Source organism: Mandrillus leucophaeus, unplaced genomic scaffold (assembly GCF_000951045.1).
Source record: "Mandrillus leucophaeus isolate KB7577 unplaced genomic scaffold, Mleu.le_1.0 Scaffold178, whole genome shotgun sequence".
In the NCBI taxonomy this organism is placed as follows: domain Eukaryota; kingdom Metazoa; phylum Chordata; class Mammalia; order Primates; family Cercopithecidae; genus Mandrillus; species Mandrillus leucophaeus.
Window position 1 is genome coordinate 3465829 of NW_012101787.1, and position 6466 is coordinate 3472294.

The 6466-nt window shown below is 41.3% G+C and overlaps 1 protein-coding gene across 1 annotated transcript in view; it reads left to right on the forward strand.

Moving 5' to 3' along the window:
• Positions 1 to 6466, forward strand: part of LOC105537682 (supervillin) — a 137990-nt gene that overhangs the window by 71951 nt on the left and 59573 nt on the right. The window lies entirely within an intron of this gene.

Here is a 6466-nt window from a genome sequence, read left to right on the forward strand (position 1 = left end):
CCCCTCCCTCATAGGGTCTCTGCCCTCTTCCTCATAGGCCCTCTGTCCCCTTCCTCATAGACCCTCTGTCCCCTTCCTCGTAGGCCCTCTGTCCCTTCCCTCGTAGGCCCTCTGTCCCTTCCCTCGTAGGGCCTCTGTCCCCTCCCTCTAGGGCCTCATCTCCCCAGCAAGACTGGGGCTTTCTTACCTCTCAGGTGGCCTCTGACAGTGCCGTGATGGGCCTGCTCCGGCAGCACCAGCAGCTGCTGAATGAGTGGCTCAGGGTTTCACATGCGAAGCTGCCAGAGAAGGTGTCTGGGGTCCTCCCGTCGTCATCTCGCCTCTTCAGAAATGGAAGCTGCCCACGTCTTCTCCCTGGGGCGGCCTTTCCCTCACTCTGCTGGTTCCTTTCCCTGAAGCTGGAAATGCTGGTTGTAAGAGCCCAGGTCCCACATACCCAGCCAGTGTCTACCCCAAGAAAGAGGCTGAAATCTGGAGCCAACTTCCTATCCCATCACGAACGAGGGGAAATGAGCTTGTGTTTCTTTGAAATAAGCCAATATTAAACTTTAAAGGAAAAGATATATTATTGAAGTCTTTAAGTGTTTACAGTCAGCCCTTCATCTCTTCCAGTTCCGCATCCAAGGATTCAACCAACTAGGGATACTTGGGAATAAAGCCAATACAAAGAACAATACAACAATTAAAAAATTTTAAAAAATTGTTTTGACAAATACATAATGACATATGTCCACCATTACACTATCATACGAAATCATTTCCCTGCCCTGAAGAGCCTCTGTGCTCCGCCTGTTCAACACTCTCACTTCCCAGTCCTTGGCAACCTGTAATTTTTTACTGTCTCATAGTTTTGCCTTTTCCAGAATGTCACTGAATTGGAATCACACAGTATGTAGCCTTTTCAGATTGGCTTCTTCCATTTAGTAATATGCATTTAAGATTCCTCTGTGTCTTTTTAAAATTTTATTTTTAAATTATTATTATTATTATTATTATTATTACTATTATTATTATTGGGATGGAGTTTCACTCTGTCACCGAGGCTGAAGTGCAGTGGTGCAATCTTGGCTCACTGCAACCTCCACCTCCCAGGTTCAAGCAATTCTCCTGCCTCAGCCTCATGAGTAGCTGAGATTACAGGCGCCCGCCACCACACCCAGGTAATTTTTTTGTGTTTTTAGTAGAGATGGGGTTTCGCCATGTTGGCCAGGCTGGTCTCAAACTCCTAACCTCAGGTGATCTACCCACCTCGGCCTCTCAGAGTGTTGTGATTACAGGCGTGAGCCTCCACTGTGTCTTTTTATGGCTTTAAAGCTTTTTTCTTTGTATTGCCAAATAATATATCATTATCTGGACATGCCACAGTTTATTTATCTATTCATCTACTGGAGGACAGCTTGGTTGCTTCCAAGTCTTGGCAATTATGAATAAAGTGCTAGAAGCATCCATGTGCAGGCTTTTATTTGTATGTAAGTTTTCAAGTCAATCAAGGAGCATGATTGCTGTATCACACGGTAAGAGTATGTTGAGTTCTGTGAGAAACCTCCAAACTGTCTTCCAAAGTGGCTGCACCACTTTGCATCTCCATCAGCAATGAATGAGAGTTCCTGTTGCTCCATATCCTTGCCAGCATTTGGTGTTGTCAGTGTTTGCATTTTTGCCATCCTAATTGATGTGTAATAATGTCACCTTGTTTTAATTCACAAATCTCGAATGATGAGATTTGCAGATATGATGTTGATCATATTTCCATGTGCTTATTTTCCCTCTTAGATCTTCTTTGGTGAGGTATCTATTCAGATACTTTTCCCATTTGTTAATCTGGTTGTTCATTTTCATATTGTTGAGTTTTAACAGTTCTTTGTATATTTAGGGTAGTAGTCCTTTATCAGATACGTCTTTTGCAAATATTTTCTCCCATTCCTCCATTCTATAGTTTGTCTTCTCATTCTTTTAACAGTGTCTTTTACAGAAGTTTTTAATTTCAGCGAAGTTCAGCTTATCAGTTATTTCTTCTGTGGATATTGCCTTTGGTGTTATATCTAAAAACTAATTACCAAAGCCAAGATAATCTAAATTTTATCCTATGTTATCTTCTAAGAGTTTTATAGTTTTGATTTTTACATTTAGGCCTTTATGATCCATTTTGAGTTAATTTTTGGGAATGTATCTAGATTTTTTTTTTTTACATGCAAGTGTCCAGTTATTCCAGCATCATTTGTTGAAAATACTATCTTTTCTTCATGCTAATATTTTTGTTCCTTTCTCAAAGATCCGTTGACTAAATTTATATGAACCTATCATTGATCTATTTAACGGTTCTTTCATCAGTACCACACAATCTTGATCACCGAGGCTTTATAGTGAGTCTTGAAGTTGACTGGTGTTGGTCCTCCAACTGTTTTCTTCCCCTTCAGTGTTGTGTTGGCTATTTTGGGTCTTTTGCCTCTCCATGTAAACTAAGATCAGTTGGTCAATCTACAGAATATCTTGCTGGGACTTTGGAACTGCATTGAATTTACAGATCAAGTTGGTAAAACCTGCCATCTTGACAAAATTGAGTCTTCTTATCCATGAACATGGAATATCTCTCCACATATTGTTAAGTTTAAAAGAAATTAACATTTGCTAAAGGCATTTCTTTTCATCACTTCAAAATTAAAATTTCAAAAAATTATATGCTTTTACTTCTGAACAGTTTTTCCCAGCTAAATATAAATAGTTTACGTACCAGGTATGTAGCACTAGTTCATCTGCGTTCTCAGAGGTCAAGTCACTCCTTTCTCTTCACTCCAGCAATACTGGTATCTTAATATTTAATAATACAAAGGTTCAGAGAAGAAAACAGAGCATTTAAACAGCACACAGGCTCTGTCTAAATGGACTATTTGTCTCTGTGTCAGGCTTCAACCTGAATTCTCTTCTTTCTCACATGCCTCAGGGCTGTACCAGAATAAGATTTCACTTTTTTCCCTTCCTTTCATCTTAGGAGCTGGTAGATGGTGACAGGATTGGAAAACAGTTGCTTTGAGGTCTGAGCCTTGACCTGTGATCTTTTCTTCATCTTTTGTTCAGGCTACTTGAGGCTGTATGCAGTGATGAGGGACTGAAATTTCTCTTAAGGAAGGGGCAAAGCTAAATTTCTTTCATAGTGTGTAGAATTCAAAATGATCTTAGCATTTTTGAAAACTGAAAAGTACAACTTTGTTACTTTCACCTTATTTCTATTACTTAATATGTGCTTTCTAATTTCTTCCTTTAGAGTTTAACTACATGTGAATAAGATAAAAAAAAATTTTAAGTCAGATCACAATATTTTCTTTCCATAAATCTCTCTGGTTGTGGAAGAGTTTGACCCTTAAATCTGCCCTAATCCTTATAATACATCTTAGTTCTATGCTCTGTTGTTGGATCACATCCCTGTGTGAGAAACATTCAGTGAGATTTGCTGTGATTTTTCAGTCAGTGTATACAGAGAGAAAGAAACCCATCAGCAACATCAGGCAACCTAAAAGCATTCGTGCTGATTCGTCCTTTGCACGGTTTCAAGCTGTGACTTAGCCAGTATCTGACCATCCCTAAGACAAGAACCTCCTTCCTACCTATTTCACTACCTTCTACACACACACACACACACACACACACACACACACGCATACACATACACAAATACTCATTTTCTCCTCCACCCTCTCTCTCTGCCTTTCCCCCACCACATTCATGGGATCTCTCTTTGAAAGAATGAAGGACAGATGGGGTCGGTTTCTGTTTAGATTCTTCCTCAACTCTCTGTTCCTATTCCAGCCAGTCCCAAACATGTGTCAGCTAAACCTGGAAAAAAATGACACAATACTTATTACTGTATATATTACATCCTTCTCTAAATAAAGAAGAAAAATTTAGAAGGAAAAAAAAGACAGTAATGAAGTTTTAAGCTTAAAAACAACCTTAAAAACAACCAAATAAACAAATATGTGTGTGTATATATATATATATGTATATCTTCTTTGTTCTCACATTTTGAGTTCTAAATTGTGATAAATGTTTATTAGATTATTTAGAGAATAAACAAACTGTATATGCTTTACACCCTTATAGAGCCACATAAAGTCGAATTGCAGCTATTAGGGGATCATAAACCAACCCAACTAAGTAGCAAACTTAAGTCAAAATTTCTAGAAAAACAAAAACATTTATGTTTAATATTATTATTTAGAAGGGAGTAAAAATTATTTCTTCTTGCCCTAAATCTGACAAACAAATGGGAGCTTTAAATTCTAAAATGGTTGTATCATCCCAAAGTTTGTATCCATCATGTGTGTAAAGGGCTCTGGGGGAATCCCAGTGCTTTGAAAAATGAAATTTTGGACTTGAAGATACCATTTTCTGAGTCATTATCCACACCCACTACCCCACCCTAAACTGTCGAGATGCCTGAGAGAATTCACCACAGAGTTGATTAAGTGAATAGTGAATCACCATCGTGATGGCTGGACCTTTGGAGACGCCAACTTTCTTGGCACTTGGTATGTTTGTTGGAAATATTTGAAGCCAAGTGCCATCTTGGTTTGATCACTCCTGAAACTTCATTTTCAAAGAAAACGTATTCTCTTTGTTGAATTTTGATGAAGTCTTCTGGGCAAGTGAACCTCATCGTTTATTTAAAAAGGATACATGATTCAGAGAGTTATTTGGAATTAGGGACTTCTCACTGATCATGAGGGGAAATGTTAAGGTTTTTAGGAAAAATTTTTAGTAACTTTTAATTTTGATAAAATGTTAAACTTAAGAAAAATTTCCATCATAGACAGAACACTTTCATACCCTTTACCAGAACCACTCATTGTTGACATTGACCCCTTCCTTCACTCTCCTGCCCTTTTCCCCTCGACCCCTCACCCCACTTTCTTGCTTCTCTTCCCCCATCTCGTTTTCCCCACCCCAACCATATGCCAGTAGTTTGGAAATGTTGTGCTCCTCTACCTTTCAAGATTTGACTTTATTTCCTAAAGCCAAAGATATTTCCTCCCATAGTCATGGTATAGTGATCAACATGAGGAAGTTAATGTTGATGCAATATTTATCTGATCCACATCCATCTTAAAATTATGTCAATTTCCTCCAGTAATGCCCTTTGTAGCCCCCACCCCATCTGGGATTCAATCCAGGATCATGCATCGCGTTTGGTTGTCATATCTCTTTAGGAAAAGGTTTTTAACCTAATTTAAATTGGCAGAGACCTCAAAATCACTTCTGGCTATGAGGGTTTTATAAAAGAATCCTGTGAAAAAAAGATTCATCACTTAAATGATGGAGAAGTCCACGTTCATAGCTTAAACCAAATCTTCCCAATGCAGACCTGGTTTTGTGCTGCTGGAAATGAAGGGAAGGTGCCTTTCCTCTGTCAACCCCCATCATTCCAGGGCGTTAAAAAAATGAACTGTCTCCATCTCCACTCTCTTCCTGTCCCTCCTGAATCAGGAAGTTCTCTCTCTTGGGTCAGTTAAGGGAAGTAGTTTGCCATAGTGATGTGGAAAGGCCTCGGGGAAGAGAATCTCTAGGATGGGCTTCACTCGGGGCTCTCCGAGTCCTCCCCTGTGTCAGCACGAGGCCTTAGGATCACACTGATCCACGGTGACTTCTTAGCCCAGGAAAACGCCTTAGAAAGGCAGAAAAGCTGGGGGACCTGCTAGAAGTTGAGTAGTGCTCAGAAGTAGTTTGAAAGCAGATGCCCTAGCAGCAATGGCCTTCCTCGGGTCCAAGAGACAGGGGAAAGCAAGAGGGCAAAGCTGGGAGGCCATCACCAGCCTCTAGAGCCCCTCCCAGAGACCTGCAGGTGACAGCCAGGGACACGCCTCCTGCTCTGGAGGGGGCGCCTTTCCGCTCTTCCTTCCTTGGCATTAGCTCCACAGTTCCCCGGCTCCCCACCCAGCCCTGTGCCTCACCATAGACAGGGGTCTTGTAGTGCAGGGAGGGATGGCTTGAAGGAGGAGGGAAAGCAAACTCTGCCAGCCAGCATTTGAGGACCTCCTGCTCTGGTTATCACCCGCGACCGCCACCTACACTCTTCTCCCCAATACACATCACTCAGTGGCATGAGCCCTGACCTCTGCCTCCATCCCTGCTCCTGTCCCTCCCTCCTCAGCCCCATTTCCCCATCCCAGGCCTGTCCTGAGCCCCTTCTCCTTTCCTGATGCCCTCTTGAGTCCTCTGTAGCTTCCTCCCCTTCCCCTCCTGCCACATCCCCAACCGCAAGTCTAATGAGCATCACCAAAGGCTTGGAAATGGAAGAAGCAGATATCTCCAGAAACTTTCCAATTAGAAACTGTTGAAAGCATTTTCAGTAGAATGTTATCGTGCATGTAGGTTACGTCTACAGCATAGTTCATCTTCAGCGTCAGATCTCTCACAGCTTAAAGCCACTTCCGTGGGCTCTCCTGGTTGCCTACCTGCCCACAGAACATCA